This window comes from Myxocyprinus asiaticus, chromosome 42 (genome assembly GCF_019703515.2).
Source record: "Myxocyprinus asiaticus isolate MX2 ecotype Aquarium Trade chromosome 42, UBuf_Myxa_2, whole genome shotgun sequence".
Taxonomy (NCBI): domain Eukaryota; kingdom Metazoa; phylum Chordata; class Actinopteri; order Cypriniformes; family Catostomidae; genus Myxocyprinus; species Myxocyprinus asiaticus.
The window spans coordinates 27,884,727-27,911,064 of record NC_059385.1 but is presented as its reverse complement, the minus strand read 5'-3'; the positions used below and the strand labels follow the sequence as shown (position 1 = coordinate 27,911,064).

General features: G+C 35.1%; 1 pseudogene; it reads left to right on the top strand.

Annotated features, from left to right (window-relative positions):
* The window catches only part of LOC127432658 (spliceosome-associated protein CWC27 homolog), a 76,061-nt pseudogene extending 63,535 nt beyond the window's left edge, over positions 1–12,526 (top strand).
* The last annotated feature ends 13,812 nt before the right edge of the window (positions 12,527–26,338 follow it).

The following is a 26,338-nucleotide window of genomic DNA, read 5'->3' as shown; positions in this document are numbered from 1 at the left end:
CACTGCTGTTCAGAAGTTTGGGGTCACTTCACTGAAATGTTTCTCATGATCTTAAAAACCTTTTGATTTGAAGATGTATGTTTAAATGTTAGAAATTTGTTTTGTGGACAAAAATATAATTGTGCCAACATATTAATTTATTTCATTACAAAACTAAAATTTTATAAAAAAAAATAAAAATAAAAAAAAAAAGTTTTTGAAATGGATGATTTGAACTGAATAATAAAGAAAAGCAGCTAATAAGTGCCCAGTATTGATGGGAACTCCTTCAATACTGTTTAAAAAGCATCCCAGGGTGATACCTCAAGAAGTTGGTTGAGAAAATGTCAGGAGTACATGTCTGCAAATTCTAGGCAAAGGGTGGCTACTTTGAAGATGCTAAAATATAACACAGTTTTGATTTATTTTGGAATTTTTTTAGTCACAACACAATCCCTATAGTTCCATTTCTGTTCTTCCATAGTTTTGATGACTTTACTATTATCCTTAAATGTGAAAAATAATAATAATAAAGAATGAGTAAGTGATCCTAAACATTTGACCGGTAGTATACACCACTGGCTGAATGAATATTAAATCTGTTCAGTTTTATTTTTGCACTCTTTTAAATATAAAGGCTAAGTACTTCTCGGTTTTTATTTTTTGTCGTTCACCCGATTAATTTTTTAGACCTAATCTGATGGGAGAATTTCCATGAGTGTGTAATTGACAGTGCTGTTCTGTGGCCAGAATAACATTTATGATACTGCAAAATGAATTAGACACAAGGGAGAATCGATTTTGATGTTGTATATGAGGCACAAAGTTGATATTGCTTTAGGATCCAGATTTTACATCAGACATCATAGCAAACCTGTAACCTGTATTTAATGTAGTCTGGGCTGTGTTTTCTTTAACCTCTCATAGTTTTGTTCATGGTTTTCGAGGATGAGGGCATATCATGCAACCAACCTGTCCATGTTGGCATCTGCCTAATTTGACTTCCTTTTACCGAGTGAGAGATGAATTTGTGGCAAAATACTGTAGAGTTTGATTGTACGCACAGTACACAAATAGAATATCAATTAGAAATGTGTCGGTTTGATTCTGTTTTCTCCATAATCGCCCTAGCATATGTGAAGAAGATGCATGTGTTTGTAAGTATGACCTCTGGGATTCCTGTAGGTACTTAGAAACTGATTATACTCTTCCACATTTATAGGGTTCAGTATGAAAGATATGTTTTTCCATTTAATCTGATTGGACATTACTGTGATTCATAGATACACTTTATTTCTAAAGCCCTGCCATGACCAATGCGTCAAACGGCACTTCTAGTTTTTCAGAGGATTACGGGAAGCAGACTGGTAAATCATTCTGGTTTTTCAGTCTCAGTTAAAACGTATAGCGGTTTGCACGGCTGACTTTTTTGGGTCCTGCATAAACTACATATGCCCAGTCCATAGATACAGTTAATTGAAAACCCAGGGTGGTTTTCCGTTGGAAGCATTTGAAGCGACTCTGTGGGTTGGAGGCAGAGTTTGTACACGTCAGCCGCTGTAATTTTTCATTACTGAAACGCATTTGTAGGAGTACTGTAAATCACAATCAAATGTAAAGAATGCGGTCGTGCGCATGCCTCTGTGGGAAGTAATGGCTAAATGCTTGATTAATTATCAGTCTTATTGGTGTGCGAGTCCGTGCCGCGGCCACAACGGTGACAAGATGAGGATAAAGTGAAGATCTGTCAGGCCGCCGTCCTCCCTCTTTACGTAGCAAGCCGTGTCGTGGAAATGAATTATTTTATCCTTCGTGTTCTCTTTTCATTAAATACGTCAGGCTTCTATCTAATTATATCTACTCAAATGCTCCCAACAAATACCACATGCGAGTGCAAAAAAGGGTCGGACGCCATCTGAGGGCCGGTTCCTACATGTTTTCTATCTAGTTATTTCTAGATATACTGACATTACTGTCTCAGGACCTACACCTTGCTCTTTCGTAGGGATGCGCAAAATTTTATTTTCAAAAATTCAACTAGCCTTTGGTTGCCTTAAATGACTAGTTGGCTAGTGAGTCATTAAGTTGTAATTTCTGCACCACAAGCGCCAGCAAAGGGAAGTTTTATTTTGTTAGACAGTTTATCTAAACCCTCATCTAACATTGGTTGAACAATTAAATAGTCCCTCCACAAACTCATGCCATTGGTTAAGTCCGTGTTGCTAATTCGTACTGGACTCTCAAACAAACAAGAGCGATGTTTTGATAGTGCCAAATGCCGCAGTGTTTCGGGAAAATAAACCTATGAATGGTTTACTTATTATCTCTACATGTTAAGCTAAGATAAGAGAAAATATTTTAACATAGATGAAAATTACACACATCAGCTAAGCAAAGTAAACTTCAGTCTTGCTCGTGCCGCTATGTATTGCGCACAGTGTGCGTGACACATATTTCATCTCCAGCCCAGTTTTTCTAGACACGCAGACAGTCCATGTCTTTGCGAGTAGTCCAGAAGTGTGCCAGGTGTTGACTGTACAAAAAGACTATAACAAAGCAGTCGTAGTGCACATGTGGCGAACTAGGGCTGGGTATCGGCTACCATCTCACGATACAATACGTATTGCGAAACGTGTCACGATTTAAAATATTACAATGCATCACGATATCATAATTGGATTAAGACTGAAACTATTTCAGTTTTAATCTCTCTTGCCTTACAGCGCTTAGAAACGTCGCTTTACACTTATTTTGTTGACCTGCTTCATTATTGCAATGTTGGACATGATAGGAAAACACAAATGGATAAAAAGATTGATACAGTGAAGTATCAATACAATAGCATGAGAAAAAGTAATTCAGTATATTATTGTTTTCGCACAGTGCAGAATAATCTGTATGGGCTCACGGTCAAAAAAGTATATGAATTATACTGTAGCCTTTAGGGGGCGTTTACGTATGATGCGTTTTTGCACTCAAAAATTGCTAGACAAACAGCAGGTGCTAGAAAGGTCTTAAGGTGTGTTTTTAAAACTATTTTTTAAGTTACACACCATGTTATTTTAGAGTCCCAATGCTCTTGGTGGGACGCTCAAAAGAACAGTGCAAGATGCAACGCAACGCCCAAAGACGTCCGTCTGTAGCTGTGGCACTAGTCAACCATTATGGCCCATCCCTACTCTCTTGTCTCTGATGATGCCAGAGCCCCTCTCTGGAATCCTGAGCCCAACTTCTGGGAGGAGAGACAAGAGGCCCCCGGTGTTGGAAAAACAGCAATGGGAAGTCTGTACCACTTTCTGAATGCCTAGTGCACCCCATGAACGGAACACGGGTTACAATAGGTCAGACACTGGAAGTCAAGTCTGGGCCAGATTGTAAACTATTCCATCTGTGTCTCCGTCTACAAAAACCCTTTTCGCCCAGGAGCCTGGGCCCGCTCCCACCCTCCCCTCTTTCGCAAAAGTGAAAGAAAAATAAATTCAGGAAGAGGCTTCCGAGGGCCTCCGCATCATGGCAGAGCCCGAGCGGCAGCCCCTCCCTAATACGAGTCCCAGTCAAATGGTGGGATTTTTGCGCAAGCCATAACTCTGGACGAGGAGTCCGATGGGTTGTCATCACAGAGACTGCTAAACAAATTAACAGAGCCGGCTGCCTCGCGTGGCGGGAGTCCTCTGGGTCTGCCAGACTATAGCCATGACATTCTAGATGAGCTGTCACATCTCCTACGGACTTCAAATGGATACTAACATGCACACACAGTTATTCAAACACTTAAAAGGATAGCTCACCCGAAATTACAAATTTTGGCATTATTCACCTATTCTAAAGTCAACCCAATTGGCTTTCCTTATTCTTTCTGGATGTGTTGCAAACACTTCCAGACTCAATTTATTTCTCTTTGGCTGAATGAAAGGTTCTGTGATGGCACAAAAATAGCAGCATGGTGGATAACTTACCAGTAAGAGCCTTTTGAAAAGCTCATAATTTTAAAGAGAAGCCTGCTTCAATTCTTAGTTCCTTTATGAATTTGTCTTGACTCAAACAACCAGCTCAATTTAAAACCGTTGCTACAGCTCCTCCAGTTACTTCCTGAGACACTTCTGTGAAACCATTAAAAGTTGCACCATACTGAATGACAGCTGGGAGTTTGTTGAATTATTGAAACGTCCCATCACATCTTGTTCATTCAAACCAGCCCTGGACTTTGGAGGCCAATGTGTTCAGTATGATACCTGCGCTACGGGTTTGGATTCTTGGGAGTAACGTCTTGCCTTAAGTTCTGGCCTTCACCAGAATTGCTCAAACATGTGTGGAATACCAGTTCCTATTACGTCTTATTTTTTTGTTTGTTTAGATGACACCCCAGAGAATCATCCAACTATGTCCATGATGTATAATAAAGACCAATTTCACCCCAACTGAAGTGTCTTTAAGGGTTGCTTCCATGTCTTCATTCAGACAGCCATCCTCTTAGTAGGAAATGTAGATCAGCAGAACAGAGGTGAGATGTGAACACACTGGACTTTGGAGCATCTCATTAAAGCTCTGCTCCAAAATTTTGTCTCTAAATATGACCTCAGGAATCAAATAATTTGAATGCTTTTCTCACTTGCATCGTGTCCTAACTAGGTGCGACACGATGCAAGCTCTATCTAGATGTAAATATGCAACCTTTCCCCCCTGTAATGGCGTTGATGAATACCCAGGTGAAATCTAGATGCTTATTCTTTGTAAAACTACTTATTTTTTAATTCTATTTGTATAAATAATTTGGTTAAATAAATGGTTGATTTATATTTTATTAAATTCTAAAAGGTTTCAAACACATTAAAAAGTTGGACTTTTGGGTACAAAGGGCTGTGTAACAGAAATATTATCAATATTCGTGTTTGGTGGTAACATAAAATGTCTCAACATCTACCCACACAAACACATACATACTATATAAATAAAATAGTATTCAAAATTTTTTTTTTAAATTAGTAATAAACTTCTTAAATGACAACCTTATGTACTCTTTTGGTGTATGACCTTTATTTCTTTATGAAACACCAAAAGAGTGAAGAAAGTGATAGTTCTAACAGTATGTAGCTATATTTGTTTTTCTGAGTGGTGAGGCATAATGAATAAAGAAAAGTTGCAGGTTCAAACACACTAAGTGATCCTGGAGCTATTTTCATTGTATACCTTAGATTGCTAAAGGAGGACTGTCCCTGTAGAAGGCATAATGTCATATACTTTGTATAGCAACCACCTAGCAACACACTGGCAACCTTCTACAAAACACTAGCGTTGTGTCGGCATGTTTTGCACATGCAAGCAACACTCACATTTCCTCTTTTCCTTCAACTCACATTCCTTGTTTATTTGTAGTTTTTACAAGATATTATTATAATGGGAGCAAAAATGTCTTTCTTTTTCAATAAAGTTTTTTTTATTATTATTATTCTAAAAATTATTTAAACTGAAAAGCAAAACTTAAGTCCTAATAAGTATCTTTGTCTTGTTTCCAGTAAAAATATGTAAACGTCCTTAAAAGAAAATTAATTTAGTTGATAAAGAGAACTGCATAAAAGTTTTTTCTTTTTTACTATTCAGTAAGATAGGGCTGCACGATTATGACAGAAATCATAACTGTTGAGTATTTCCTGTAATATGGACCCTTTTCACAATTCCAGGTTTTGGAACGCAGAAGTAAAGGATTGCAGGGAAATCCTCAGTAGCAGTGAATGGGAGACCATGTCAAAAATAATTTTTGCTTATCCATTTGCTCCAACATCAAAAGCAAAATGGCACTATTACATATCCACAACTTTTCAAATAAAGAAAAAAATAGAGAGCGGTGGATTATGACAGTCAGAAGAAAGATGACACATTTTCTGTCTCTCTCTCTGCAGCTGTATTAGAAGCCTCGTCACAGCTGTGGTAACTAGTTTTTTAAAACTAATTGACCTTCGCTAAGCTCCGCCCCCTTTGGTTACAGTTGCTCACTCTGAAAAGCTCTGGAGAACTCCCCATAGGAATTATTGGGAGATTGCCGTGAACGGCACAGTTTTTTGCAAAATAATCTCAAACAGAATGGATAATATTTTTACATGGGCTGGAATGAAGAGCGACATTGTAATGCATATTTAGTTGAAGTTTTATGTAAAAAACAAATGGTAATTTGATTGAAAATGTGAAGACTGTGAATTAGAATCAAGGCAAATGATCATCACAGTCACTTAAAAAGAGAAAAGCATAATTTGATAGTGATTACACACCTGATAACATCAGCATAAGTGAACAGATCTGCTAATACCGTCTTATAACACACTCACTGTAATGTCAAAGTCTTTACTATGAGCCTACAGTCATATGATCAATAGATTTTTTTTTCCCCAAATTTGTAAGCATGTGATTCTGGTTCTGTTTACTCCTACTCCCTCCAAAAAGTCTTATTTTATTCCACTAGATGGCAGTAAGTACTAGAAAAAAGTTTTTCCTCACCTTCCATCACATTATGCAGTTCTGAAATGTAGGTGGCGCTATAACGCATTTCAGCCCTCAGAGATGTGCTGGTCCATAGACACTGTCTAATGTTCAGTTCATGCACCACCCCCATTGTTTCATCGAATATCTCGGCCTCTGAGTGGACTAGAAGCTCAATCTAGGTGTCATTAGAAAGCTGATCTATAACAAATTGGATATATAACATTTTGTCATCAGTAGACGACAACATACCATGTCAAAAAAAATCCTGTTGTTTTTCCAAAAAAAAAAACTTGTAGCTGTGGTTGCCAGAATAATTCTGTAAAAAATACAGTACGAATTTTAACAAATTTACAGAACAACCTGTAAATTTGACAGTTTAAAACTTTCATGACCACTAGGGATGGGCGGATCGATCCTAAAGTATCGATACTGATGTTGTATCAAAAATATCGATCCTCACACAAAAATATAGATTCTAAATGATTTATTTCTTTTTTTAACTTGGGACATTATTATTTGGTTACCACGAACAATAATCATAACCTTCAAAGTGCAATAAAATGGATTTGGCTATATTAGCAAATACTTGTGCAGGATGGAAACTGTTTCTTCTTCCACTCATCTTAACATTCATAAATGCTGAAAAACACAAGCTGATAAGCGCTTGCACCGTCTCAAGGCTTGTTCAAACAAGAGGGATCAGTGCCTTGTAGAGGTAATGATAGAAAAATCAGAGAAACAGCTTCTGGTCGTGTAGTCTAGGGCATACGCAGTCATACGTAGTATGCCCACCTATCTGTTTTAGGATTTTGCGTATACCCACCTGAAATAAGTGATGATACGTGTGGCCGCCAGAACAACGAGTAGGCTTTTGACCCGGAACTTTTTCAATCTAATAGTGTGATGCCGCAGCACCGCTGAGTGAATTGTGTTCTATTATTATAATTTTTTTAAATGTGCAGAGATTCTCTCTAAACGCACACGGAGATGCACTGGGGAGCACAGGCAAGACGGACAGTCAGATTAAGCTGATCCACCAATCAGAACGTTCATTTCAGACGCGATTGGATATTTGCTAACCAATCATATTTTCCGTTTTAGTAAGGGGCAGGACATTTCCAGCGTCTGATACACAAGCATCCCTGGAGAAATTATAATTTGCACTGCATATTTATATCCCTGCTAAACGTAAGTACATGTATATACATATAAATTTAACTTATGCAATTAAACTTTGTGAAAATACTGCATGTTATTGCACCCCTGCTCTTTTTTTTTTTTTTTTTTTTTTTTGCCTTTTACTGCTGTCTGTGGTGCCTTTTTCTCATGATATCAAATAAGTTAAATTTATATTTCTAAGGAGGACAACAATTTCACTATACACAGAAAAGCACATAATAGTACACAAATTAAAAAAATATCCATTAATTTTTATGTAGGCTATATATGGTAATACAAGATAACGTGTCAATTTGAACATTACTACTCATATTAACTACAATGCTTTACAGTTTATTGCATATTATGATTTAGTTTATTAGTTAGAATAATTATAAAGTATTAACAATTTTCATAGTAGCCTAATAAAAGGAACATTAATGACACCTATTAATTTAAATACATATTTAACATGAAGTTACCATACCATTGTTCTTAGCAGTGTACTCTACACCATGCCAGCAAGAAACTTGCCCTGATATACATATTGTAAGTTTATGTGGGACTATAATTACAACAGTCCCAATTTTAATGGAAAAAAAATTCTTACACTTTTACATGAACTGTATATAAATGTAAATAATTTTAGAGAGCGGGTGCATGCGTTTTTCATAAATTCACAGTATGCCCACCTCTTCAGACACAACTACACCACTGCTTCTTGAGTAAATTCATGCTAAAATAACATATCTAAAGGTGACAATTCTATTTGTTAATAAGTAATTAAAAAAATAGTTAACCATGGTTTTACTAAAGTAATATTGTAGTAACCATGTTTTTTTTTTTTGTTTTTTTTTTTTGTGCTGAACCCATTGTTTTACTTCAGTAATATTGTAGTAGTAACCATGGTTAATTGTGTGGTAACTATGGTTTAACTAAATACCATGGTTAAACTATAATTATTGTAGTGAAATGGTTAATTTTTGTAAGGGTAAACAAAACAGAAGTCGAATCATTTTCTGTTTAGGCTAAAAAAATAAAATAATAATGACTTGAATTATGACTAAAAATATTATTTTAAATTACCCATTTTATCCCAAGTAATCACAAAAAAATTAAATTTAATAGAAGTATCGGTGTTGGTATTGGTATTGACGATATTGGACTTGAAATTATTGGTATCGGATCGAAAAGAACATAAGTGGTATCGCCCATCCCTAATGACCACAATGGCACTGTAAAAAAAAAAAAAAAAAAAAAAAAAACTGTTAAATTTACAGTAAAAAAAAAAACAAAAAAAAACATCATAAACTTGATATTAACCTTCTGAAACTGTACAAATCTGCTTTTTACTTTATAAGGTATTGTTAATCACCGTAGTAATTACAGAAGGGCACATGATGACATGAAGTTCACCAATAGTGGCCCTTCCAGGAGCAATGACCAATAAACATATAGAGACAGTGATCAGTGTCACTCACACAAACACTAAACACTTAATCAGGGTAACACATGTGAAATTTAAATCATGCAGTAAACATTAACTATACATGTTAACATGATTTTATTGTGATAAAATCGCTTGCTAAACATATCTGCGTAAAGTTATATCCAATTTTACATCTTTGTAGTCATGGTGATGTAGCACCAGTAAACCCTGTAATTTGGTAAATGCCATACTAGACTTTAACAACACATGCAAAAAGTAAAAAAAAAAAATAAATTATAAAAACACATTATAAATTACAAAATTTTGATGCATCAGTAGTCCACCTCAGTGGGATGCTGTAATTGACACTTTTCACAATTAGTTAATTGTGTCAGCTGTAACTGTAGTCTCAATTATTTATTCGAATAATTGTGCAGCCCTAATATAAGTAATTTGCTGTAAACATAAAAGATAAAAAAAAAAAAACTTCTACCACAAAACAAAAGTATTCACTGAAAATCTTGCCCTCCAACGTAGATCTCACATCTCATTCTTGCATACACATATTTGAACTTGGTGCACGGTTTTTCATCAGTGTTGCCATACTGCATTAGTTCTTGGGTCTTGACATGAATCTCATGCTGAGAATACTGTAAATGATGTCGTAAATTTCATTTTTGGGTGAACTGTTCCTCTAAAGTAGTTGTGAAACCACCTGTTTGTCTGATCCGTTCCACTGGGAAATTCCCACCACTTCTAACTTTGATTTTGATGATTTAGTGGCACATGAGCTACATTTCGCTGTTCTTTTGAACTGAGCTTTGTTTCCTATTTTGATTTAGGATGGCCCATGTTATGCACTTTGATGAACAAAGCAGAAAGGTAAAAGATGCCAACATGCAAGACGAAGACACATTCGAGATCTATGATCCACGCAACCCTGCCAACAAGAGGAGACGAGAGGAGAGCAAGAAACTGATGAAAGGGAAGAAGGCCAGGAGGTGATGCTTCATTCTCTGCTCACTCTCTGTCTGGAATGACTCTTTCCAATAGAAATGGCAAAACATCAGGGGCAACGACAATTTCTATCTGAGAAGGGTTATATTAACTGTTGTTCCGTGTGTGGAGACTTAAGAATGGCCGATATCTGCAGATATTTTTTAAAACTCATGGCAGATTTGTTATTTCTATTTTCTAACAATAGAGACACTTCTAAAGAAATCAGTAAGCTTATTCCTCAGTGCATTTATTTTTTTATTTTTTTTTATTTTTTTTGCTGTTGGTCACACAAACAAAATCCCTAAAATTAGTTCAAATGTGCATTTTCATCATGGTAATAAAAATGTCTATTCTTTAAATATTGTTGTTCACATTGTAGCCAGGCTGATAAGTCTCACGTTTTAGTTACACAAATAAGTTATATATTTATGCACATAATTATTGTCTTGCTGCTCAGATTTTACATCAGAGAACAACTTGCCAAAACTGTTAGTTGTACAAAACAAAAATGTTGTTCAAATCAAACTGATTTGAAATATGTTAAAATTAATTTAATGTTCACGAAAATACTTTAAAAGGTATATTAATCTCAGCAGCCAATCACTACACAAAAAAAAACAACATGTTTGTCCATATTGCAAGTGAACCCAATGTGGCAGGGCGGAGGGCGGGGCCGGGTCATGATTCCACACACCCGGCCCCTAATTGGGCTGATGAAGCCCGAGAGGGATAAGGCCGACCGGAGACGGCAGAGCAACAGAGAAAGAGAGTTACGGACAGCTGTCCGACACTTATGTGTGTTTGTGCTTTTGGTTAAGTTTATTATTAAACCTTTATTTATATTATCAAACCGGTTCTCGCCACCTGCTTTCCATTTACCTTGTTTCACCCATATTTAATTTTTAAAGCTTCTACCAAGTGACTGATTATTTTGTGGCAAAATTACCATAGAGTTTGATTTGATGCACAATCTTTGTCAACGATAACAGATATCAGAAATGTTTTCACCTCCCTTTTAAAAGTTGATACGCCTATTTATTTTCCTCCCCTAACTTGATTATATGGTTAGTTACATTTTATTATTTGTCTTTTGCATTGTTTTTTCCCCTGCTGTCCATGGCCCTATCAGAACAGTGCATTTTTAGTTTATATCGAGGATTAAACACATCAGTGCAGTGTTTTACTGGTCAAAGTAAAAATGCATTGAATGCAATTTGTTGTTTGCATTAGATGCCATTATTGATTTGTGAAAATTTTCTTCAAATAGTTTTTAAAATATTTAAATATATCAAATAATTAGTTGAAAGCTGTTGTTAGATTTTAAAGGTCTGAATCATTACGTACATGTGTCACACATCGCCAATCCATCTCACCTCACCAGCAATGCTGCCATCGTAAAAAAGCGGCTCTTCTGTAGAAGCTGTAAAAAAATATGCAAAAGTAGCATCCACCCCACATCTGGCCTGGATCAAGCGACTGTGATCCTCAGAGTCTGTGATGAAGCAGACCAGCTCAGAGAATGCAATGTGACCAGGGTCAGAAATTAACAAGGCCTCTGTGCAAAATTGCCACCCGAATTGACAAAAATGCCCTGGATAATCAAACTGTTGTGGCCAAAAAATAAAATAAAATGCCAGTTAATTTAAGGTATCAAAGGAACTCAAAGCCAAGACATGGACTAAATGCCACAAAAATCAAAAATTTGATTTGAAAGGCTCTTTAAATTACACATGCACGTCATGGGCAGAGGGCAGAAGACAGAATGCAAGCGCCACTGACAGATAGAGATTTGGATCTTGATATTTAAATAGAGCCATTAAAATTCAGATTTCAGGTAGGGATATAGTAATTGTTATTCACAGGTTGAAATTAGGTTTTAATTCCCAGCTTTTCAATGTGGACTCAGCCCCTCTTTGTTTAATTATTCTATTGTAGTTTATTTTATTCAGTATTCTATTCTACTTTCAAGTGATACTTGATTTGAGTGCTGCTTAGCTCAATAAACAGTTGCTATTAAATTGACAGTGCAACAGTTTCACTGTTCTTACACTTGCTCACCTGGCATATACTATTGATTAATTAAATTAAGTTTTTCCAACATAAGAAAATGTATTATATAAACCTTAGTAAATTGAGTTTGAAGAAACTAATGAAGTTAAGTTAAAACCACTATAGTACGTTAATTTTACCTAATCCAACTTAATTATTTTGGCTCAGTAAAACTGACTTAATCTGAATGAAAGATTACATTTTTTGTAAAAACTTTCTACAACTCAAATAGGTAAGCGTTATGAATTATTTTTTTTTTTAGTGTGGCTTTAATGCCTCTGCAGGCACCATAGAGACTTGCAGCTGTAATATATTTGTATTCACTGTCTCAGAGATGTGTTGTTGATAATGTAGCTGATGTGATGGGTTTTTTTTTTTTTTTTTTTTATGAAAAAAGAAAGATCAGCTCTGAAAACACTGCAAGTGAAAACACTCTTAACTCCAAAACTGAAAACAGCGATTAATTAAAAAAAAAAATAGTGCAGACAGTAAAGAGATGTATAATCTAAAATATGTGCCGGACAATTATTTCAAATGTAATATAACATTTATAAGCATTTATTAAAGCAAAAAGTAGCAAGAAGACGTGTGTTACAGTGATTTTTACTCATATAAGGGATGTTCTTTAATGCATGGACTTGAGTGGCAACGGTGGCAACAACCATATGATAAAAGATATTAGTGTTCGATAACTGGGTAAATAATATATTATTAGTAATTATCGGAATAAACAATTCTTGATGTAATATATTTCATAAGCCTATCTGTAAGCTGTTTGCTTTTACAAAGCAATGTAGCAACTGCTTACACTGCAAAAATAATTTTCTTACTAAGTATTTTTGTCTTGTTGTCCAGTAAATATGTATTTAAACATTCAAGCAAAATGACATAAGATGTCATTTTTTGCAGTTTAGAAAACAACATTAAAAATGTCTTAGAATGCGGTTTATTCTGTCAAAATGTAGAATCAGTTTTATAATGTTTTAACATCTCATGCATTATTTTCACCTAATTTGTATTTGATGTTGGTTTGATTTTATAGGCAACAACTGTAATTTTTTCAGATAGAAAATATATTTCAAATAATTGATTCCATTTAGATATTTGACAAATATGGTACACTAGACACTTAGTTTTTTATACGATTAGGAAAATATATGCATTCTTTAAGGTAAAACCTCAATTCCAATCAATTCCAGGTGGCAAATATGAAGATATCAGATAATATATAATTTCTTCCACTGAATGTGACTCATCTTGCAGCTGTATTTTTAAAACTACTACCTTATACTGCCTAAATCATGCGCTATTCTTATAGCCATGCTTCACTCTCTGGCTAAAATTAGTTCAAAACGGTTGCAAGATAATAAAGAGTTCCTTTCGCTTTTCATCAGTCTCAAATTTTTGTTACCAAAGCACTGTGTCCAGCGGTGCTTCTGATGATGCCCAACCGTCTGTGGTTTAGCCTGAATGATCTACCACAAGTGTGCACTACCAGCAGCACTGTTTGGCCCGTGTGCAGCCTTTTACTGCTCCTCTGGGATCACGCTTAAATTTTCATATAGAACAGGAAGGAGAGTTAATGTTACACCATAAGAGCCGCGTGGCCAAAGCCACTGCAAATTTAAACCAGGTGAGACGCACCAAAGCCAGTACAGCTACCAGCACTCTGACTTACTCTGCTATGCAGGCTCTGTCTTGGTTTTAAAAAAAACATTTGCGGAATTTAGCGCTGCAATTTTAACAAGTCATTGCATGATTTACTTGGTCGAGGTAGTTCATAAAATAATTACTGTACAAAAGTGTGCTTTAAGTTGTGCCTTGTGTTGGTGGCGTGAGATATTGTGCATAAAATTTGTTGTCTCATGAAGCCTTTTCACAGCTTCCGAGATCAGTAGGCATTAGTTTACAAATGAATCATCAGTGTTGGAGGTAGTAATGGACCATGTAATCTGAAATACGTAATCATATTACAAAAATCAAGTACTTACGATTAGATTCGATTTTTTAAATATCATTTTAAAGGTTAAAGTTGAGTGTTTTTGGATTACAGTACCTATCACCCAATGGCAATAACTAGTGTTTAAATTACTGATTATGTTTTTAAAGATTGAAAAGTGCCAGGTAAAACTACACACATTGGAGACAGTGCGGTCCTGTGCCTTGTATGACCACATACAAAAATAGCTTGACTTTCAAAGAGACACGGAGGAAAAATAACTGATCAATGCAATCATTGCCGTATAAAAATTATAACCATTGAAAAAAGACTGCTCATTTGTAAAAGTTTTGATCATTTTGATGTATTGAATGTACAAGTGTCAGATAAAAACGTTCAAATAAACGTTTTGGTTAAAATGCATGTTAAAAACAATCATTTTAGAGGTGTTTGCCACATGTAACTTTGTTGTTTCGCATCATACAAATGCACTCCGACCCATGCTTCAGGATGGCAGAAAAAGCGCCTGTCATGGGTTAAGGCCACACCTTCTCATGAATACTTATGTGGCGGTACAAAATGCATATCTTTACAACATTCCTGAGACATTCGCTCTTTGTTCATTTCAAAGCTGGATAAAAAATAAAAATAAAAAAAATAGTCTAATTCCTATTCCTAATTTTCTAAATAAAAACAATTCTCATAAAATTTAAAATGCATGTTTTCGTTTGCCCTCCAACTTAGTGTTAGTTTTTCCCTTTAGTTGTACTTTTTCAGGTATGTTTTGTTTTACAACTGACAAATTACAAGAGGCTGTTTGATTTTATGTTTACGCTTTTTCGCTTTTTTTACGCTTTTTCTGCCATCCTGAAGCATGGGTCGGAGTGCATTTGTATGATGCGAAACAACAAAGTTACATGTGGCAAACACCTCTAAAATGATTGTTTTTAACATGCATTTTAACCAAAACGTTTATTTGAACGTTTTTATCTGACACTTGTACATTCAATACATCAAAATGATCAAAACTTTTACAAATGAGCAGTCTTTTTTCAATGGTTATAATTTTTATACGGCAATGATTGCATTGATCAGTTATTTTTCCTCCGTGTCTCTTTGAAAGTCAAGCTATTTTTGTATGTGGTCATACAAGGCACAGGACCGCACTGTCTCCAATGTGTGTAGTTTTACCTGGCACTTTTCAATCTTTAAAAACATAATCAGTAATTTAAACACTAGTTATTGCCATTGGGTGATAGGTACTGTAATCCAAAAACACTCAACTTTAACCTTTAAAATGATATTTAAAAAATCGAATCTAATCGTAAGTACTTGATTTTTGTAATATGATTACGTATTTCAGATTACATGGTCCATTACTACCTCCAACACTGATGATTCATTTGTAAACTAATGCCTACTGATCTCGGAAGCTGTGAAAAGGCTTCATGAGACAACAAATTTGTACTCAATAAAATAAAAATTTAGATTTTCATGAAAACATGCAATTAGCAATCCTGAAGTAATCGGCAGAAAAGTAATTTAAGTAATTACCTTTTTAAGTAATCATACAATAAGTTTCATCCAAAAGATTGTTACTCACTACAATTTTAGTAGGGATGTCCCGATACCAATTCTGCGCTCATATACTTGTACTCATGCTCGTAAAAATGCTCCAATACCAAAAACCGATGCCATCTGACGTACAAATGTCATTATGCAAACAACATTCACCACTCAAATTAATATCACGTTATGTCCTAGTGTGATTATTAACCGCAGAGATGCAATTTAATGAGATCAATATATAGTTTGCATGTGCTGCGCACTTCTAAGTGATGGCGGCTGCTCATAAACTGAAAAAAATAGATATCTGTACGAAAAACACCATCATGAGCAACACGTGCACTCTTTGTAGCAGATGACTTTGAGAAGAGCACTAATTAACTTTATAACACGAGGCACATACAGACTACATATTTATTTAGTTAGATAGCAGCCTTTGAGGGGAGAACAATCATGATAGTCATGCTGTAAGAGCGTGTTAAACAGCATTTCCAAAAAAGTATTGTAAAATTTAGTTACTAAGCCACACACCTTTCAGCCCTCCAAAGCTGTCACAGTAGATGGGAACATTTTAGAAGGGAATCGTGCATAGGGACGATCAATTTTGAATGGAAAGCATGCTGAGTCAGGTAGCAACCTGCATTTCCAGAGGTGAGAAGCTACCGTCAAAACATAGAAACGGAAAGGGCTTCACTTGAAAATAAATGCTTCCGCCGAAATAAAAGCTCCATTTAAATTGAAAAGGTACGACAAAAATATATATCTACAGTATGGTTATGTAATATTCCCTGTAGTACTACTACTAATAATAATAATTATTATTATATTTAAGCAATATCTCACATCTGTGTCGTTGAGCAGCACTTTATTTGACAAAATATAACTCCAATGTTGTATTCTGGATTGTGCTGTGAGGTTCTGTATAAAAGCACTTCATTTGATTAAAAATAATACAATATTATGTTGAAAATTAATTGTTATATTTTCATTTGATTAAAGTTTTAATGAATTCATTTATTTAATTGCCATTTTGATGATAGAAGTTTTAAACGGTTGAATATGGAATTCAGAAAACAATAAATAAAATAAAAAACAGGTATTGTATCAGCGAATACCGAAAAGGAAGTATTGTTACTCATCAACCTATGAATGGTTTACTTATAGTTGTCTCTGCTGATGGTGTTTTAACATGGAAAAAATAGCACACTTCAGCTATAAAGTACTGGGGGTCCATCCCATCTCACTTTTCTTTTTTGTTTTGTTTTTTTTTTTTTTGGTGTCAAAAAGCTCAAAATAGTCTTTTAAGTGCACTAGACACACCCTCTTGACTTTGACAAGTTTCCTCTGGCAAGAAACATGGATGGTGGCACTTGTGGTGGATTTTGAAGGTGGTAGAAGACAAGACAATGTCATTTGTACTCAGTAACACCGACAAAGAAACACTTAACATTCTTGTCTCCGGCCAAAATACAAAATACCCATCATTACTGTTGGTCACATGACTGTGGGAGATTAAATGGACCAGTAATGCCATTATCTTGCTCACTATCTCCCTCTGCCCTTGTGAATAAGCCCTAAAATTAGCTTGCTTAATCCTTTTTCCCCTGTACAAGAACAGGGTGAAATCTTCACTGCCTATAGGCTGTTGTAGAAGCCAAGATCTTCTTGTTCCCCTTTGGAATCACCCCCGTAGCAACCCGACTTTTTAATACGCAAGGTTGATTTCCTTGGAAACTTTTACTTCAATAATTTTTTCAGCAACAGTTTATTACACAGAACTGATCAATACACAAATGACCTGCTTCATATCCTATTGTATACAAACATTTTAGTTTATATTTCGCCCTAGGTTCCTGTTTCAAGAAGAATATGTCAACACAGGGAAGAAAATTTTGCCCGTCAAGCCATTTCATGGGGTCTTCCCATGTGTGGCGCTCAACACCAATGGCTTGCCATGGATCCTCTGTTTGACAGAGTCGGATATGATAAAATACTGATATAATAGAACAATTAAGGAGAGAGAGAGTGCTAAGGAAAATATCCAGCCTCTCATAACACTGAAGGGATCCACTTGTGGAAGCCAGAGTGATATTACACAATGAACCATTTGCTCCTGACAGTATTTATCTTAAACAGGTCTCATCCAAGGTAGTCAGATAACAATCGGCTCCTTAATTGCATTATGACATAAATGAGATGATTTCATCTGTCAATCACCAGAAGGGCCTATCAGGAGGCCCACTTAACTTTCGAACTTACTAAAGCCGGCGCCACACTAGATTTTCAATTGTGAGCTTCATTAACATAATCGCCGGCCAGGCGGAGGGTGACGAAGCGCACGTTAGCGTCTTCCAGCATTAGGTTGTTAATCACTTGACCGTCGAGACTCCCTGCTGAGTTAATGGCTTCGAAATAAAAATAAATAAATATCAGGCTTGCTTGAAAAAATCATTCTGTTGCCGAGGCCGGGTCTTGTGTTCTCATCAAGTGACCAGTGAGCTCCTTTTGTTACTAAAGAACTGACAAGACATCAAGCTGATCTGAACATTTTCATCTGTGATCACACTCAGCTGCATATCCTCATGAACGCTAATTGAAATCCATAGTGATTCTGTCACCAAGCATTTTTCCTGAGTTATTTGTCCTACACTAAGTGACTAATGAAATCATAAAGTGAAGACACAATAGTGTCAACAATGAACAAACGCGTTCTACAGCAAGCCTCGACAGGATAAATACACAATCACACACTTTCACAAGGTAAAGTTACCCCATGAATCATCATAAATCACTCTTTTACAGTTGTTTATACTCAGGTGGTACTTCTGTTGTTAATTCAGCGAGATCCACATGACGGGGAATCGGAGAGAGAGAGAATTGCAGTGATGTCTGTCACCCCTCCACCATTCTTAAATGGCAAATGTGTCATACCTCTGACTGAAGGGAGTGAGATCTCAGCAAAACAGTCTTACATCAGGTTGTTTGTAGTTTGCTAGTGTGGCATTTAGCATGACACTGGCACATTCATTTAGTGTGCTCTGCTCATGATCTACACTAGGATTGAGTAGAATTAAATTCATGCTGTGTTCAAGCTATTTTCGATTAATTGATTGGTATTTCATGTAATTAATTTGATAACAAATTTTAATACATTGACAGCCCTAAATGTAATACTGTAATGCAAAGGTCTAAATTGTTTAGTAATGGTCAGTTGTCAAAGGGTTTATTTTTATTATAATTTTAGACATCTCAGCTGCACCGGAAAGCAAAAAAAAAAAAAATTTGTTGGCTCAACAACCATAGCGTATAAAAATAAATTGCTACTACTCAGAAATGTACTGTACATATATCATTTTTAGCTTTACATTTAAATTTATGCATTTGGCTGACGCTTTTATCCAAAGCAACTTACAGTGCACTGATTACAGGGACAATCCCCCTGGAGCAACCTGGAGTTAAGTTGCCTTGCTCAAGGACACAATGGTGGTGGCTGTGGGGAAATTTCAATTTTAAGGTGAATTTAAGAGTTAGATAAAGTAAATGAATAATCATGAGTTTCTTAAACTTCTTTAGCTTACAAATCCATAAAATTAACATTTTAAGTACTACTAACTCAAACAATCAAGTACAGAATTGAGGTTGTGGGGAATACCCATAAGCCCTTGCGCTTGAACCATTTAAACATGTTTGTTTGGTCAAAAGGAACTTATGTGGACATTTAATTAGTTATTATTAAGAATTCACAGGGATTTTAGCTATTTTTAATATAATTGATGTTGTTTTATTGTAAATAGCTGTTTTGTGTAAAGTCACCATTAGGGTTATTAATATTCCATAAGTCGTCATCTTGAATCCTGATCAATCCATGTCATGTTTCCCTGTGCATGTGAAGATGCATAGCTGAAGTGCAGCTTTATGTGCACTTCTTTGGGGAATTAAATTGAATGCCTAACCTCCGTTATTATTATCTTTAGCGCCAAGTGTATTAAGTAAATACAGTGATATAAATGTTTATTTGAAACAACTTGCTTTTACTCTCTAAATCTTATTTGTGTGACATACATTTTTAAGTAAATAAAGTTGAATGATTTGATACATTTGTGTATATCTAACAAAGATTTTTTAGTTAGGCTGACATAAAATTACCATAAGTTGAATTTACTTAAAAAGCGTGATGCAGAAGTGCTATGTATATACTGTATTTTAAGTAAATCCAATTTTTTTCAGTGTGTAAAATGTAATATCCAGACAAACTATTTTAAACATATTACACTATATTAACACATTGAATGCAAAATGGTGTAGTTGCGACATCTACCAGCAGGGGCTAATTGGTAAAGGGGGTCAGGAATTGGCTGGTCTCCCGTTAGCTCCAGATGGTAACTACACCATACGGTGCCAAAAAGCATGTTTCCCCATTGATGACCATTCAAAGGTAACCATTTATTCTGACAAAATACTGTTTTCCCAAGCAGCAAATAAATTGCAGGTTTATCATTATATCATAGTAGATGTTTTACCAGTGACATCTTCCAAGGGTTCCGGCGCCAGCCAAACAGCTACTCCAAGTGGTCCAAGGTGGATAGGATTTCCCATGTTGCATTTACATATAATAAAATATGGCCACTGGTAAAAACATCCAACAGGAATCTTATTAAGAAAATGTCACTGGAAAGGAATCTGGCAGTAGCAGTGGTGGTACCAGTGAGTGAAATCTGATAGTGTGTAATGATTGAACCATCAACAAAAACACATTAATTTGTCTCTAGAATTTGCCAGACTTGTGGATCTGTGGTAAACTGCTCATGAAGACCTTGGTACAGGAGGAATTTGATGAGGCCATTTTGGAATGATTATTATTTCCCAAAATGTTTAAAGCATTGAAAGGAACCAGTCAAAACAGTAAATTAAGCCCACGTCTACAACCAAGACCAAGGTTAAACTCTAAAAAGGAAACCTCAAAAATATTTTACTTCGGACGGAACGACATTTTGCATTGAATTACACCCTGGATGGTTGTTATCTAACCTTGCAGCCTGCGTCTGTAATAATATTTCAATTTAAGGCCTGGCTAAATGTAGCCACAAATGAAACTGGGGTGCAAGAAAAACCCTGGAGAAATTATTCATGAATGAAGCAATCTTACCTTATAAACATGTCTTCATTTAACCTGACCCATAATAAGAGCCAATTACTTATTGGCTGTGGATTTCCCTGGGAATTTGGTTATCACATCTTACAAAATTTTGATTAGAAAGCCAATGGCTTTAGGTGCTAATGAGATTTGAGAGCTGTGGCAGAGGGCAAGATTGTCATTGAATAAAGACCTTTATTTAATCACACAAAACTACTTTTATGGTAGCTCAAAATTTCTTTAGAAATTCTCCTTTTGTGTGCCACTGAAGAAAAAATGACACTGGTTTGGAACGATATAAGAGTGAATAAATGACCGAATTTTCATTTTTGTGTGAACTATCCCTTTAACATGGTTTTGGACATGTTATTTTACTAATCTTACAACATTTCTTAAAGAGTTTACAAAAACGGTAACGTTACAGCAAGCAGGGAAAATACATTCTTTTCACGTTTTTAATAACCCTCCAAAAAAATGTCCGCTGGTACATCTACTATAATATAATGCAATGCAATTTTAATGTTGCATGAAAAAAATATTTTGCCAGAACATGCAGTTACTTTTGAAAAGCATGCTTTTTTTTTTTTTGCCTCCATCGATGTAGTTACAGCAACTTCCAGCAGGGGCTAATGCCTATTTTACCCTTAAATCAAAAGAAACAAATAAATTATATTTTGCAGATAGAAAATAAGTCTTTTAGTCTAAAGTTTAAGTCTAAATCTTTTAGTATATGTGAAAGTATATATTTTTCACATTGTGTCTTTTAATTTGATGACCGTTGCATACATTTTACCCCCTAATTCTCATTACCGCAATGTGAAAAAAGATGGTTATTATGAAATTCGTTCAAACATTATGATTTGCAACACAGCTTGATGGAGCATAAATCTGAATGCAGGGATCTCAAGACGTGTTTTATTTTAACCTGACAGTGCAACCTAAAAACGGTATGTTTATGACGTGACGCAACCAAAGTGAGACGCTCCAAAAGTATCCGTCTGACACAGTTGTACATTGATGTGTCCTTAGACAAGCCCTTATAGTAAATAGAATTCAGTTGCAAAATGGATTGCTGTAAACTGTAGGCCAATGATTGGCTTATGTTCAATAATATAGAAATAATATATTGGATTCTAAAGCCAATTTTTGTATGGCCTTATCAGTGCTTTACTCATCTGCCACAATAATGTAATGCATTTTAATTATCTGAATTGTTATATTTTATAATATATATATTTTATTTATTATTATTTAAATAGAACTATTTATAATTCATTAATCATTATATATTGAATTATTGTTATTTGAGGGACTTTCTCAGCAAATATTTATATATTCGAGTAATTAGATTAATGAATCGGCATACTATGTAAATAATTCGATTAAAATAGTCGGTAACACTTTTTATGAAGTCCATATTTATAATGCATTGTAAAGTCATTATAATGCATTAGTAATGTCTCATAATACACCTTATAATATATTATAACTTCTCATAAATGATTGTAACAACAATTATAATACATTATAATACTTCTGTTCATAGTTATACCTTAGAGTATAATGCGTTATAACACTGCAACATCCAATTTTATCTGCAGAAGTAATAATGTGTTATATATATTTGTAATATATACAATAGTTATGCTTTAAATAAAGTGACAAAAGCAATGTCTTATAAACATCCATAAGATATTTTTAAGTGTTTATAAGACATTTCAACTCATGCTGGAAATGATATACATTACACATGCACAAAATACAAAATAACACACATTCAGTGTAAATTTTAAGATATTACGAAAAACACTTGTAAAACTACAAGGTTTAAATATATCAGTAACTCTCTCTCTCAAAAAAATAAATAAAAAAATATGTATGTTGATTACACATGTAGCCAATCTTCTTGGGTGTAAACAAAAAAAAACAAAAATTAAACTGATTCTATACTGGACTCTATTCAATGAACTTTAATGTTTGTGAATCTTATTTGGAGGCTTATGTTATAAATAACTTCCATTGTATAAATTTGACTTGTAATGTATTGTATGTTACAAGTTTATGTTATGGCTGTTTATAAGAAGATTTAATGCTTTACTTAAAGCATGCAAAGACCACTTATAATATGATCATGTCAAAAAGCCCTTTGACTGTTTACACTGTATTGCTTTTGCATAACAGCACTTATACGATTAATTTTTATTAGCTTCTGCGTTAAAATTGGATGTTGCTTGTGTTATAATGCATTATACTCTCAAGTATAACTATGAATAGGGGAAGTCTTATAATGTATTATAACTGTAGTTATAATTATTTGAGAAGTTATAACTTCTTATAAGCTGTATTATGAGACATTATGAATGAATGCATAATAAATATGGGCTTCATAGTAAGTGTTACCAAATTTTTTATCAATTGACAGCCCTAGTCCTAAAGTAGGCTTCATTTTCTTTACGCAAAATATAATTTCATGCTTTGTTGAACTGACTTTGTTCTTCATGCTTTGTTTTTGACAGGTTTAATGAGAATCACCCATTAAAAAATATCTGCTTTATGTCCATTTTGTGTGAACTATGCCTTTAATGGTTGTGGTGTTCAGACGTCTACTTACTTTTTGTCATGTAGTTTAGGTTTGTTTTGAAAAATGTATACACTATCACTAAAATCAACTACTACTCTATGGATAAAATGAAAGTGAGTTTTATTTCCACAAGCTCTATATGGGCTTTATCTTGCTAGTGGCCCTTTAAAAGAGTTTTAACCCACTGGTGTTTCTCAGAGCTTCTTAGTGTTCTCATGCAGATTAGCCTCAGAGGTATGTAACCTGGATGGCCCATGTGCAGTGGACCGAGCCTCAGGTCACAGGATAAACAAGGCTGATGGTCAGGAAACAACTGGCTGCTTATCTGCTCTTGGCTATTAAGTAAACACACCTTCATTTGTACATTGAACAAGTCCTTTCCACACATTTCTGTTCACTCAGGCACATCCAGCCCCCCCGCAGTGTCTGTCTTAGTTCCAACCTCACTGTTTCTGGGGAAGGACTTCACCACTCATTAGCACTTTGGTTCCTCAGTGACTTTTGCTGGGCAGAAGATCTTTTGTATTACAATTAGTTTCACAAATTAACACGTTAAGTTAGCAGTACAGTGAATGCTCAAGTTTGGTTTGACAAAAGGATGTTTCAGTTGGAAGTATTGTTTGTTTGTTTTTTCAAGGTCCAGTGCAGCCTCTAAGTAGAGTCGGAAATATCTTTATGCAATTTAAGTCATATATACCAATGGAAGAGTTGCTGAGTTGTGATGTTGGAAGAGTTGTGTCTACATTAAAAAGATGATAGGAAGCAACTTGAAATAATGCGAAATTATTTAAGTTGTTTTGCTGTATTATGGTAATTTTGGAAAATTAAGAAAATGACGTCCTGTCTATGTAAGTGTATCGTGGTCAAAAATTGACATTTGTGTTTAGTTGAGGTGCATAAATAAAATAACAGAAAAACATACATGTACTGCACCTTTGCAGTTGCATTTAACCCAGAAGCGATAGCCCTCTTGATATAGGCAGATTAATGTATAAAATTTTCATGCAGAAATCATGATTCATCAATAACTTTACACTTTATTTAAAATTTACAATAAAATTTATAACAAACTGAAACCACACATACACAAAAAGCAGACTCCCGGAGCATTAAAACATGTGAAATGTGAAAGAAAGATAGATACAGTTGAAGTCAGATGTTTACATACACTTAGGTTGAAGTCATTAAAACTACTTTTTTAACCACTCCACAGATTTCATATTAGCAAACTATAGTTTTGGCAAGTCGTTTAGGACATCTACTTTGTGCATGACACGAGAAATTTTTCCAAAGATTGTTTACAGACAGATAGTTTAACTTTTATTTGACTATATCACAATTCCAGTGGGTCAGAAGTTTACATACACTAAGTTAAATGTGCCTTTTAGCAGCTTGGAAAATTCCAGAAAATGATGTCTAGCCTTTAGACAATTAGCTTATAATAGGAGGTGTACTGAATTGGAGGTGTACCTGTAGATGTATTTTTAGGCCTACCTTCAAACTCAGTGCCTCTTTGCTTGACATCATTAGAAATCCAAAGAAATCAGCCAAGACATCAGAAAAAAAAATTTTTGTGGACCTCCACAAGTCTGGGTCATCCTTGAGACGCATTCTGTCTCCTAGAGATGAACGTATTTTGGTGCAAAAAGTGCAAATCAATCCCAGAACAACAGCAAAAGACCTTGTGAAGATGCTGGAGGACACAGGTAGACAAGTATCTACACTGCCAGTCAAAAGTTTTGAAACACTTGACTGAAATGTTTCTCATGATCTTAAAAATCTTTTGATCTGAAGGCGTATGCTTAAATGTTTGAAATTAGATTTGTAGACAAAAATATAATTGTGCCACCATATTAATTTATTTCATTATGAAATTATGACTTTTTTTTTTTAAATTGATGACTTTGACCAAATAATAAAGAAAAGCAGCCAATAAGTGCCCAACATAGATGGGAACTCCAATACTGTTTAAAAAGCATCCCAGAGTGATACCTCAAGAAGTTGGTTGAGAAAATGTCAAGAGTACATGTCTGCAAATTCTAGGCAAAGGGTGACTACTTTGTAGTATACTAAAATATAACACAGTTTTGATTTATTTTGGATTTTGTTTAGTCACAACATAATTCCCATAGTTCCATTTATGTTATTCCATAGTTGTGATGACTTTACTATTATTTTAAAGTGGGAAAAAAAACAATTATAATAAAGAATGAGTAAGTGTTTCAAAGCTTTTGACCGGTAGTGTATATCCACAGTAAAATGAGTCCTATATCGAAATAACCTGAAAGGCTGCTCAGCAAAGAAGAAGCCACTGCTCCAAAACTGCCATAAAAAAGCCAGACTACAGTTTGCAAGTGCACATGGGGACAAAGATCTTACTTTTTGGAGAAATGTCCTCTGGTCTGATGAAACAAAAATCGAACTGTTTGGCCATAATGACCATCATTATGTTTGGAGGAAAAAGGGTGAAGCTTGCAAGCTGAAGAACACCATCCCAACCGTGAAGCATGGGGGTGGCATCATCATGTGGTGGGGGTGCTATGCTGCAGGAGGGACTTTGTGCACTTCACAAAATAGATGGCATCATGAGGAAGGAAAATGATGTAGATATATTGAAGCAACGTCTCAAGACATCAGCCAGGAAGTTAAAGCTTGGTCGCAAATGGGTCTTCCAAATGGATAATGACCCCAAGCATACCTCCAAAGTCGTGGCAAAATGGCTTAAGGACAACAAAGTCAAGGTATTGGAGTGGCCATCACAAAGCCCTGACCTCAATCCCCTAGAAAATTTGTGGGCAGAACTGAAAAAGCGTGTGCGAGCAAGGAGGCCTACGATCCTGACTCAGTTACACCAGTTCTGTCTGGAGGAATGGGCCAAAATTCCAGCAACTTATTGTGAGAAGCTTGTGGAAGTCTACCCAAAATGTTTGACCCAAGTTAAACAATTCAAAGGCAGTGCTACCAAATACTAACAAAGTGTATGTAAACTTATGGCCCAATGGGAATCTAATGAAAGAAGTAAAAGCTGAA